Genomic DNA, 13,451 nt, shown 5'->3' on the forward strand with positions numbered 1-13,451 from the left:
CTCTCCAGTCCTTGATTCCAGAAAAGAAGTAGAACAACAAACAAAAGCCCTCAAGAAAGCTTCCACATTACACTCCCATTCTGCGACTCCCACCGTTAGTGCTCCTGGAATCCTTGATTGCCTGCTGCTTTCTGCAAACCAGGGCACAAAGCACATAAACCCACAACTACAGCTCACTGAAGGAAACACAAAGACACATATGCACCATCAGTTGCTTGATGTGATACACTGCACGAATTGGCATTCTTAAATAAGCTATATTTTGGGCTTGTCATTTGTTGCTTCCTGATTTATAGTTCCTTTGTTTCCTCTTTTGTCCTTCATTGTGGAAGGGTCTCACTTGGTCATAAGCTAACTTGAAACCCGCTACAGACCAGAAATCTTGGCCTCTTAGTTGACAGGATTAATGGTGTGGGACAACATAATCCTTAGGGTCTGTAACTTTGTTAGAAGATCTCATTGACATAATACCTACTTTTACATAAATATTCTGTGCTATTTTTCATTGAATGTGTACATTGTTTAGTTAAATTTTAGAATTTGCCTATATTTTGTTCCATTGAGCCTACTTGAATATTCTCATAGCAGGCAAACCCAACACCTAGGGGCACTTTTGTGGTAACTCTGAGAGTCTTAAGAGCCACTTAGCACCTTAAGCTCCTACCCTGAAGATATATCACATCAGATTGATTGATACATCCAATAATACTGCAGATAATTAAAAATTCCAAGCCTTAAATTAATCCAAGATGCACAAATCTCTACATACAAGAAACACAAAATATCAAGACAACATAAATCCACCAAAAGTATTAATGCATCAAAAGTGACCTCTGGTGAGACTGATTTAGGGGAAATGCCTGAGAAAGATGTCAAAAAAATGATTATAAATATGGTTAAAGAAATCAAAGGAATCAAAGAAGACACAGGAAAACAATTTACTGAAATAAGGAGGTCAATGCACGACATAAGTAAGAAATAATAAAGGAAAACAAATCAGAAATACTAGTAATGAAGAACATGGTCAATGAAATAAAAATCTCTATACAAAATCTCACCAGTAGAATGGATGAAGGAGAGGACAGAATATCTAAACTAGGAGACCAGGTGGCAGATCTAATACAGTCCAACAAAGAGAAAGACAAATTAATAGCAAAGTATAAACGGGAATTTCAAAATATTAGGGACAGTATGAAAGGATCAAACATAAGAATGCAGGGTATAGTAGAAGGAAAAGAATTTCACTCCAAAGGAATAGTACGAGTTTCACACAAAATCACAGAAGAAAACTTCCCGCAAATTGGGAAAAAGATGCCAATGCAGATATAGGAAGCCACTTAAGAACACCAAACAGAAAAACCTGGAAAGAACCTCTTCTTGCCATATTGTAATTAAACTACCAAACATACAAACCAAAGAAAATATATTGAAAGGGGTTAGAGAGAAAAATCAAGTCACATACAAAGTCAAGCCCATCAGGATCATAGCAGATTATTCAAACTTTCAAAGCCAGAGGGGCTTGGAATGATGTATTCCAAATTCTGAAATATAACAACTGTCAAACAAGGTTATTTTATCCTGCACAGCTATCCACTCAAATAGATGGAGAAATAAGGACATTCCACAACAAAAGCACGCTAAATGAATATTTGAAGACAAAACCTGATCTACAGAAAATACTTGAAAGGATCCTACATGCTGAAGAAAAAGAAAAGCACACATATAAGGAACATGGTAAAATAAAATAAAAACACCACACTCAAATACTAGGCACTACAAGAGAGCAAAGGTAAAACCAGAAGAACTAAAAAACAAGAAAAATGGCAAAAATAAACAAACACCTTTCAATAATATCTCTTAATATCAACGGCCTCAATGCCCCAACCAAAAGATATTTTTCTTAAAAAAAAAAGAACATTTTTTTAGATGCTTATATGTCATTCGTATTTCTTTCTTTGAGAACGCTCTATTTAGCTCCATAGCCCATTTTTTGACTGGGTTGTTTGATTCCTTATTATTTAACTTTTTGAGTTCTTTGTATATCCTAGATATTAATCCTCTATCAGATATATAGCTGGCAAAGATTTTTTCCCATTCTGTAGGTTGCCTCTTTGCTTTTTTCACTGTGTCCTATGCAGTGGAAAATCTTTGTAATTTCATGAGGTCCCAGTGATTAATCTGTGGTTTTATTGCCTGAGCAATTGGGGTTGTATTCTGAAAGTCTTTGCCAAGACCAATATGTTGAATGGTTTCCCCTACTTTTTCCTCTAGCAGTTTCATATTTTCAGGTCTGATGTTAAGGTCTTTAATCCATTTGGACTTAATTTTTGTGCATGGCGAGAGAGAAGAATCTACTTTCATCCTTCTGCAGATATATATCCAGTTTTCCCAACACCATTTGCTGAAGAGGCTGTCTTTTCTCCAATGAGTATTTTTGGCATTTTTATTGAATATCAGGTGGCTATAGCTACTTGGGCTTACATCTGGTCCTCTATTCTGTTCCACTGATCTACATGTCTGTTTTTGTGCCAGTACCATGCTGTTTTTGTTACTATGGTTCTGTAGTACAGGTTAAAATCAAGTATGGTGATACCACCAGCCCTATTTTTGTTGCTCAGTATTATTTTAGATATTTGAGGATTTTTTTTTAATTTTTATTAACATTTTCCATGATTATAAAATATATCCCATGGTAATTCCCTCCCTCCCCACCCCCACACTTTCCCATTTGAAATTCCATTCTCAATCATATTACCTCCCCATTACAATCATTGTAATTACATATATACAATATCAACCTATTAAGTATCCTCCTCCCTTCCTTTCTCCACCCTTTATGTCTCCTTTTCAACTTACTGGCCTCTGCTACTAAGTATTTTCATTCTCACACAGAAGCCCAGTCATCTGTAGCTAGGATCCCCATATGAGGGAGAACATGTGGCGCTTGGCTTTCTGGGCCTGGGTTACCTGACTTAGTATAATACTTTCCAGGTCCATCCATTTTTCTGCAAATTTCATAACTTCATTTTTCTTTACCGCTGAGTAGAACTCCATTGTATAAATGTACCACATCTTCATTATCCACTCATCTGTTGAGGGACATCTAGGCTGGTTCCATTTCCCAGCTATTATAAATTGAGCAGCAATAAACATGGTTGAGCATGTACTTCTAAGGAAATGAGATGAGTCCTTTGGATATATGCCTAGGAGTGCTATAGCTGGGTCATATGGTAGATCAATCTCTAGCTGCTTTAGGAACCTCCACACTGTTTTCCACAATGGCTGGACCAGATTGCATTCCCACCAGCAGTGCAGAAGGGTTCCTTTTTTTCCACATCCCCGCCAACATTTATGATCATTTGTTTTCATGATGGTGGCCAATCTGACAGGAGTGAGATGGAATCTCAATGTAGTTTTAATCTGCATTTCCCTGATGACTAGTGACGTAGAACATTTTTTTAGGTGCTTATATGCCATTCGTATTTCTTCCTTTGAGAACTCTCTATTTAGCTCCTTAGCCCATTTTTTGATTGGCCTGTTTGATTCCTTATTAGTTAACTTTTTGAGTTCTTTGTATATCCTAGATATTAATCCTTTATCAGATATATAGCTGGCGAAGATTTTTTCCCATTCTGTAGGTTGCCTCTTTGCTTTTTTCACTGTGTCCTTTGCGGTGCAAAATCTTTGTAATTTCATTAGGTCCCAGTGGTTAATCTGTGGTTTTATTGCCTGAGCAATTGGGGTTGTATTTAGAAAGTCTTTGCCAAGACCAATATGTTGGAGGGTTTCCCCTACTTTTTCCTCTAGCAGTTTCAAAGTTTCCGGTCTGATGTTAAGGTCTTTAATCCATTTGGACTTAATTCTTGTGCATGGCGAGAGAGAAGAATCTATTTTCATCCTTCTGCAGATATTTATCCAGTTTTCAAAACACCATTTGCTGAAGAGGCTGTCTCTTCTCCAATGAGTATTTTTGGCATTTTTATCGAATATCAGGTGGCTATATCTACTTGGGCTTACATCTGGGTCCTCTATTCTGTTCCACTGATCTACATGTCTGTTTTTGTGCCAGTACCATGCTGTTTTTGTTACTATGGCTCTGTAGTATAGGTTAAAATCAGGTATGGTGATACCACCAGCCTCTTTTTTGTTGCTCAGTATTATTTTAGATATTCGAGGTTTTTTATGATTCCAAATGAATTTTTGGATTGTTTTTTCTATTTCCATGAAGAAAGCCTTTGGAATTTTGATAGGGATTGCATTAAATGTGTAGATTGCTTTAGGTAAGATTGCCATTTTCACAATATTGATTCTTCTAATCCAGGAACAAGGGATGTTTCTCCACTTTCTAGTGTCTTCTGCAATTTCTCGCATGAGTGTTTTAAAGTTCTCATTGTAGAGATTCTTTACTTCCTTGCTTAGGTTTATTCCAAGGTACTTTTATTTTTTTGATGCTATTGTGGATGGGATTCTCTGATTTCATCCTGTGTGTGTTTGTTGTTAGCATATATGAAGGCTACTGATTTCTGTGTATTTATTTTGTATCCTGCTACATGGCTGTAGGTTTTGATCAGCTCTAACAGTTTGCTAGTAGAGTCTTTAGGGTCCTTTATGTATAGAATCATGTCATCTGCAAATAATGATAACTTGATCTCTTCCTTTCCAACTTGTATCCCTTTTATGTGTGTCTCTTGCCTTATTGCTATGGCTAAGACTTCCAAAACTATATTAAATAGAAGTGGAGACAGTGGACACCCTTGTCTTGTTCCTGATTTTAGTGGAAAAGCTTCCAGTTTTTCCCCATTTATTAATATGTTGGCTGTAGGCTTGTCATAAATAGCTTTTATTATATTGAGATATGTTCCTTCTATTCCCAGTCTCTGTAGGACTTTTATCATGAAGGGATGTTGGATTTTTGTCAAATGCTTTCTCTGCGTCCAATGAGATGATCATGTGATTTTTGTCCTTCAACCCGTTTATATAATGTATTACATTTATAGACTTGCTTATATTGAAACATCCCTGCATCTCTGGGATAAAGCCTACTTGGTCAGGGTGAATGATCTGATATACTCTTGTATTCTGTTTGCCAATATTTTGTTGAAATTTTTTGCATCTATGTTCATGAGGGAGATTGGTCAGTAATATTCTTTTTTTGTTCTATCTTTGCCTGGTTTTGGTATCAGGGTGATGCTGACTTCATAGAAGGAGTTTGGTAGAATTCCCTTTTTTTCCCCCTATTTCCTGGAAAAGCTTAAGAAGCAATGGTGTTAGCTCTTCCTTAAAGGTCTGGTAAAATTCAGCAGTGAATCCATCTGGGTTTGGGCTTTTTTTAGTTGGGAGATTATTGATAACTGTTCAGATCTCCATGTTTGTTATAGGTCTATTTAAGTGATTAATCTCATTTTGATTTAATTTAGGTAGGTCATATAAATCAAGGAAAGCATCCATTTCTTTCAGATTTTCATACTTTGTGGAGTATATACTTTTATAGTATGTCCCTATGATTTTTTGAATTTCTCTGGAATCTGTTGTGATGTTACCTCTTTCATCTCTGATTTTATAAATTTGTGTCTCTTCTCTCTTTCTTTTGGTCACATTTGCTAAGGGTTTATCAATCTTGTTTATTGTTTCAAAGAACCAACTCTTTGTTTCATTAATTCTTTGGATTTTTTTTTGTGTTTGTTTCTATTTCATTAATTTCTGCCCTAATCTTTATTATTTCTTCCTGCCTACTGATTTTTTGTTTGCCTTGTTCTTCTTTTTCCAAGGCTTTAAGGTGAAGCATTAGGTCGTTTACTTGCGACCTTTCTAATTTCCTAATATAGGCACTTAAGGCTATAAGTTTACCTCTTAGAACTGCCTTCATTGTATCCCAGAGATTTTGATATGTTGTGTTCTCATTATCATTTGGCTCTATAAATTTTTTGATTTCCTTCTTGATTTCTTCATTTCCCATCCCTCATTTAGCAGTGTATTGTTTAGTTTCCATGATTTTGTGTATGCTCTATAGCCTTTCTTGCTACTGATTTGTAGTTTAATTCCATTGTGGTCAGATAGAATGCAAGGAATTATTTCATTTTTCCTGAATTTGTTAAGATTTGCTTTGTGTCCTAATATATGGTCTATTTTAGAGAATGTTCCATGTGCTGCTGAAAAGAATGTATATTCTGCAGCCTTTGGATGAAATGTCCTGTATATATCTGTTAGGTCCATTCTTTCTATGACCTCATTTAGTCCAGATGCCTGTTTATTTTTTCCCGGGATGACCTGTCAATTGATGAGAGTGGGGTGTTAAAGTCACCCACCACCACTGTGTTTGGTGTTATCTGTGACCTTAGTTCTAATAGTGTTTGTTTGACGAATTTGGGAGCCCCCATGTTAGGTGCATATATGTTTAGGATTGTAATGTCCTCCTGTTGGAGTGTGCCCTTAATCAATATAAAGTGACCTTCCTTAACTTTCTTGACTAACATTGGACTAAAGTCTACCTTGTCAGATATTAGAATAGCAACCCCTGCTTGTTTTCTAGGCCCATTTGCTTGAAACACCGTCTTCCAACCTTTCACCCTAAGATAATGTCTATCCTTTGTAGAAAGGTGAGTTTCTTGGAGACAACAAATTGTAGGATCCTGCTTTTTCACCCAGTCTGCAAACCTATGTCTTTTGGTTGGGGCATTGAGGCCATTAATATTAAGAGATATTATTGAAAGGTGTGTATTTATGTTTGCCAATTTTTTTTTTTTGTGGTTCTGGTTCAACCTGTGCTCTCTTGTGTTAACTAGTATTTGAGTATTGATTGTTTTTTTTCTAGGTTCCTTATATGTGTGATTTTCCTTGTCTTCAGCATGGAGGATTTTATCAAGTATTTTCTGTAGAGCTGGTTTTGTCTTCAAATACTCCTTTAACCTGCTTTTGTTATGGAATGTCCTTATTTCTCCATCTATTTGAATGGATAGCTTTGCAGGATAAAGTATCCTTGGTTGACAGTTGTTATCTTTCTGAACTTAGAATATATCACTCCAAGCCCTTCTGGCTTTAAAAGTTTGTGTTGAGGGGGACGGAGGGAATTACCATGGGATTTTTTTTTTTTATAATCATGGAAAATGCTAATAAAATATTTTTTAAAAAAGTTTGTGTTGAATAATCTGCTGTAATCCTGATGGGCTTCCTTTTGTAGGTAACTTGATTTTTCTCTCTAACTGCTTTCAATATTTTTTTTTGGTTTGTGTGTTTGGAACTTTGATTATAATATGGCAAGGAGAGGTTCTTACCAGGTTTTGTCTGGCTGGGGTTCTAAAGGCTTCCTGTATCTGCATTGGCACCTCTTTCCCAATTTTGGGGAAATTTTCTTCTATGATTTTATTGAACATGCCTACTATGCCTTTGGAGTGGAATTCTTCTCCTACTATGCCCTGAATTCTTATATTTGATCTTTTCGTAGTGTCCCGAATATCTTGAAATTCCCACTCATACTTTTCTATGTTTGTCTTTCTCTTTGTTGGACTGTATTAGATCTTCCACCTGGTCTTCTAGTTTAGATATTCTGTCCTCTCCTTCATCCATTCTACTGGTGAGATTTTCTATAGAGTTTTTTTTTTTATTATTTCATTAACTGTGTTCTTCATTGCTAGTAATTCTGACTGGTTTTTCTTTATTATTTCTATTTTCTTATTTATGTCTTGTATTGCCTTCTTTATTTCATGAAATTGGTGTCCTGCATCTTCTTTGATTCCTTTGATTTCCTCTTTGAGTTCCTCTTTGACTCCTTTGATTTGTTCTCTGACTTCTTTGAACATATTTACAATCATTCTTTTGAAATCTTTCTCAGGTATTTCCTCTAACTCGTTCTCACTGGAGGTCATTTCTGATGCATTAATACTTTTAGGTGGATTTGTATCGTCTTGTTTTTTAGTGTTTCTTGTGTTATAATGTATATATTTTTGCATCTTGGATTAAGTTAATGCTTGGATTTTCTAGCTAGCTGGGTATTCTTAGCTGTATCAATTGATTTGATGTTATATATTTTCAGGGTAGGAGCTTAAGGTGTTAGGTGTGGCTCTTAAGACTCTCAGGGTATCTACAAAGGTGCTCCTACGGGTTGAGTTTCCCTGGTATGGGAGTATTCAAGTAGGCTTAGTGGAATAAAATACAGGTAGATTCTAAAAGCTAACTAAACACTGTACCCATTCAATCAAAAACAGCCCCAAGTATGTATGCAAGAGTAGTTATTATAACAACCAGATCCTCTATCCACATAGAGGTTAAGATTTCTGGTCTGTTGAACGATCCAAGTCAGCTTGTGACCAAGTGAGACCCTTCCCTGGTGCAATCTCAGTTACTTTGGATGATTTTGTTCTCAGTCAAGTTGCTGCCTGGGTCGTCGGGCTGCTATTCTGATTTCTGGAGCTGGGCACTGGCTTTTCCTGTGGGGCAAACCGAGCCTGGCAAGTGTGGCCCTGCAGATCAGCACACCCGCTGCTGGAACTGCTGCTGCTAAAGCTGCCTCTGCTGTGTCTGTTGCTGCTGCTGTTGAAGCTGTTGCTGCTGGGCCCCCTGCTGCTGATGCCTCTGCTGCTGCAGCTGGAGCCACTGCTGCTGCTGAAGCTGCTGCTGTTGGGTCCACTGCCGCTGCTGCCACTGAGGCTGCTGCTGCTGGATCTGCTGCTGCTGCCTCTCAAGCTGCTGCTGCTGGGGCCACTATTATTGGTGTCGGAGCCACTGATGTTGCTGCTGGACTCTGCTCCTGCTTGGGTCCTGCTGTTGGCTCAAGTTGGCGTGGCCAGGTCCCGGGACCACTGCTCTGTTCAATGGAGCTGGGCACAGGCGGTGGGGAAGGGGAGGGAACCGCAGCTGCTCTGGCTCACTCGCTGTTCCACGTGTTCTTCTACCTCGTGGTCTGCTCCTCCGTTGCTCACTGCTGCTCTCCCTTCACATTTCCTGAGTTGTGGAGAGCGTGGTGTGAGGGGAAGCTCCCCGCACCTGGCTTTTCCTGCGGCTGGAGCTAAGTCTGGCAGCTTTCTGGTGCGCCCCTGTTGCTGCTTTTGCTGGCCTATGCGGGCTCTGGATGCTCTGGATCTCTTCTACTTCTCTGCTGCTGCTTCAATTTCCTATACACCTCACTTTTTAGTAAAAGTATGTATTTTGCTGAGTTTTTTTGGTCTTTTTTCCCCCTAGGCTGCTTTGGCGTGGTACCTACGCTGCCATCTTAACCAGAAGTCCAGTTGGTTCTTTGAAAGGATAAACAAGATTGATAAACCCTTAGCAAATCTGACCAAAAGAAAGAGAGAGAGACACAAATTAATAAAATTAGAGATGAAAAAGGCACCATCACAACACATACCAGAGAAATTCCAAAAATCATAGGGACATACTATAAAAACATGTACTCCACTAAGTTTGAAAATCTGAAAGAAATGGATGATTTCCTTGATTTATATGACCTATGTAAATTAAATCAGGATGAGATTAACCACTTAAATAAACCTATTACAAGTATGGAGATCCAAGCAGTTATCAAAAATCTTCCAGCTATTCTCATTTTTCATTAGAGAACCTCTTTTCAAATGGCAGTGACCTTGAAATAACTCACAAGGTACCATGGTGCTGAGAAGAAGTAACAGAGGAGTGCTCAGCACTGAAATATCTCTATCATACCTCCAAGGCTCAGGGTTCATTGGAGAAAAGGTGGTGGAATAATGTAAGAGCAGAAGGAAGGGTAGAACTCCTTGCAATGTGCTCCTCTAGACACAAAATTGCCTGGATATCCATGACATCATAGTGACTGACAATACCTACACAAGACCATCATAATAGGAGGAAAAGATCACATTGCAGTCAGGTTCTCATTGCTGGTAGAAATCACCCAACCAAGAGCAGCTTAGGGGAAAAAGAGGTTTATTTTGGCTTACTGGCTCAAGGGGGAAGCTACATGATGGCAGGGAAAACAATGGCATGAGCAGAGGGTGTACATCACCCCCTGGCCCACTTAAAGTAGATAACAGCAACAAGAGAGTGTGCAAGGGGAAACTGGCTTTAATACTCATAAGCCCACCCCAAGAATACACTGCCTTCAGGAGGCTTTAATTTCCAAATACCATCAGCTGGGACTTAGCATCCAGAACACCTAAGTTTATGGAGGACACCTGAACCAAACCACCACATTCTACCCCTGGCCCCCATAAATGGATAACCATACATGATGTAAAATATAATGCATTCATGCAACTTTAAAAGTTCCCATAGTTTTTTATTCATTCCCAAGATGTGCATACATCCCCATCATCCAAGATCTTTTAACTGAGCCATAATACCAAAAAATCCCCCACCCAAAACCCCATAATGGCATCGAATAAACATTCACACTGCAAATGATGGCATTGAGCATAGCAAAGAGATATTCAACCAATACAAGACCAGGGCAAACATCAAACTGTAGCTTCAAGTCCCACAACTCTAGCCAGTAACAAGTCTCCAAGTCCAATAATTCTAGCCAGCAATATATCTCTGTAGTTTCAATCTCACCCCTACAACTAGGCTACTCCCAGTCCTAGAAAACTTCATCGGTGCCAGCAACTTTCCTTGGCAGCCATCTTGTGGTCCTGACATCTCCAACTGGGTCTCCACTGCAATCCACAGTTCATGCTCATGGTTCTATGGTGTCTCCATGCAGGCATCCAGCAAACCTTTTTCACACTGCCCATGGCCATTTCTAAAATACAAGACCTTATTGCAAATTCAATGACCCTCTCTTTCTTGCATTTCTTATGCTCAATAATATCAGGTAGGGTGCCAATTTGTTAATACAGGGGCAAATAAAGCAGACTTTGAAGAACAGGACACTTCTTCAGCACTCAGATATCTTCAAAAGAGTCTATATTCTTCCTGTTGCCCCAATGCAGTTCAGTTGGTCCAATCTCAAATGTTGCAATCTCTCAATTGCAGCTGAACAGGCAGTTTTGGCCAAAACATTTCTTTCTGTGCCATATCTCTCTGCTTACACCATTCATTTCTATTCAAAGCAACCCTGCACAATTTCTCAGGACATGGGCATAACAGCAAGCTTCTCATACAAACTGCTAGCCCAGACCAAGCAAAGCTTTTTCTCACCCTCATCAGACAAACCTCACAGCCCATGGTACTTACTGCATTCAGGTCTTTCAACTCTGACCAGAATAGTCCATCAAGCTGTACTTACAGCACTGCAAGACATCTCTTAGGCCAAGGTTTCAAATCCTCCCAAATTCCTCTTGAAAATAAGCTTCAAAAGGCCCAAACCACACAGTCAGGTGTCTAGCAGCAATCCCACCCTTCAGTACCACTTTACTGTTGCAGTCAGGTTTGCATTGCTGGTAGAAATCACCCAACCAAAAGCAGCTTATGGGAAAAAGAGGTTTATTTTGGCTTACTGGCTCAAGGGGGAAGCTACATGATGGCAGAGAAACCAATGGCATGAGCATAGGGTGGACATCACCTCCTCACCAACGTAAGGTGGACAACAGCAACAGGAGAGTCTGACAAACACTTGCATGGGGAAACTTGGCTATAATACCCATAAGCTCGCCCCAAGAATACACTGCCTCCAGGAGACTTTAATTAACATTTGCCATCATCTGGGGACTTAGCATCCAGAACACCTAAGTTTATGGGGGGACACCTGAATCAAACCAGCACAGACCATGACATCAAAATACAAGAGAGACTTGTTGAGAGGGGGAGAGGATACAATAGAGAGTGCAGTTTCAAAGGGGAAAGTGGGGGGAGGGAGGGAATTACCATGGGATATTGTTTACAATCATGGCAGTTGTCAATAAAAATGAATGAATTTTATTTTTTTTGTTTTGTTTTTATTTATTTGAGAGCTACAGACAGACAGAGAGAAAGAGGCAAATAGATAGAGAATGGGCTTGCCAGGGCCCCCAGCCACTGCAAATAAATTCCAGACGCGTGCACCACCTTGTACATCTGGCTTATGTGGGACCTGGGGAATCGAGCCTTGAACCGGGGTCCTTAGGCTTCACAGGCAAGCGCTTAACCGCTAAGCCATCTCTTCAGCCACGAATGAATTAATTTTAAAAAGTCCAGGCCCAGATGGATTCACTGGTGCATTTTACCAGACCTTCATGAAAGAACTAACACCCATGATTCCCAAACCTTCCATAAAATAGAAAAAGAAGGGGTTCTACCAAACTCCTTCTACGAAGCCAGCATCACCCTGATAATAAAACCAGGCAAAGATAGAACAAAAAAAAAAGAAAGGAAAAGAAAAGAAAAGAAAGAAAGAAAGAAAAGAAAACTACAGAGCAATCTCCCTCATGAACATAGATGCAAAAATTCTCAACAAAATATTGGCAAACAGAATACAAGCATATACCAGAAAGATCTTTCACCCCAACCAAGTAGGCTTTATCCCAGAGATGCAGGGATGGTTCAACATATGAAAATAGATAAATATAATACATTATGTAAATGGACTGAAGGACAACAATCACATGATCATCTCATTAGATGCAGAGAAAGCATTCGACAAAACCTAACATCCCTTCATGATAAAAGTCCTACAGAGACTGGGAATAGAAAGAACATATCTCAACATAATAAAGGCTATTTATGACAAGTCTACAGCCTAAATAGAGAAAAACTGGAAGCTTTTCCACTAAAATCAGGAGCAAGACAAGGGTGTCCACTGTCCCCACTTTTAGTTAATATAGTACTGGAAGTCTTTGTCATAGCAATAAGGCAAGAGACACACATAAAAGGGATACAAATTGCAAAGGAAGAGATCAAGTTATCATTATTTACAGATGACATGATTCTATACAGGAAAGACCCAAAAGACTCTGCCAGGAAACTGTTAGAGCTGATAAACACCTATAGCCATGTAACAGGATACAAAATAAACATGCAGAAACCAGTAGCCTCCCCATATACTAACAACAAACACACAGAGGATGAAATCAGAGAATCACTCCAATTTATAACTACACCATTAAAAATAAAGTACCTTGGAATAAACCTAACCAAGGAAGTGAAGGATCTCTACAATGAAAACTTTAAAACACTCAAGCGAGAAATTGTAGAAGATACTAGGAAATGGAAATACATCCCTTGTTCTTGGATTGGAATAATCAATACTGCAAAAATGGCAATCTTACCAAATGAAATCTACACATTTAATGCAATCCCCATTAAGATTCCAATGGCATTCTTCACAGAAATAGGAAAAAATACAAAAATTCATTTGGAAGCACAAAAAACTTTGAATATCTAAAATAATTTTGAACAAAAATAAGGCTGGTGGTATCACCATACCTGATTGTAATCTATGTTACAGAGCCATAGTAACAAAAACATCATGGCACTGGCACAAAAACAGACATGTAGATCAATGGAACAGAATCGAAGACCCAGATGTCAGTCTGGGTAGCTATAGCCACATGATATTCGACAAAAAA

Source organism: Jaculus jaculus, chromosome X (assembly GCF_020740685.1).
Source record: "Jaculus jaculus isolate mJacJac1 chromosome X, mJacJac1.mat.Y.cur, whole genome shotgun sequence".
Taxonomy (NCBI): Eukaryota; Metazoa; Chordata; class Mammalia; order Rodentia; family Dipodidae; genus Jaculus; species Jaculus jaculus.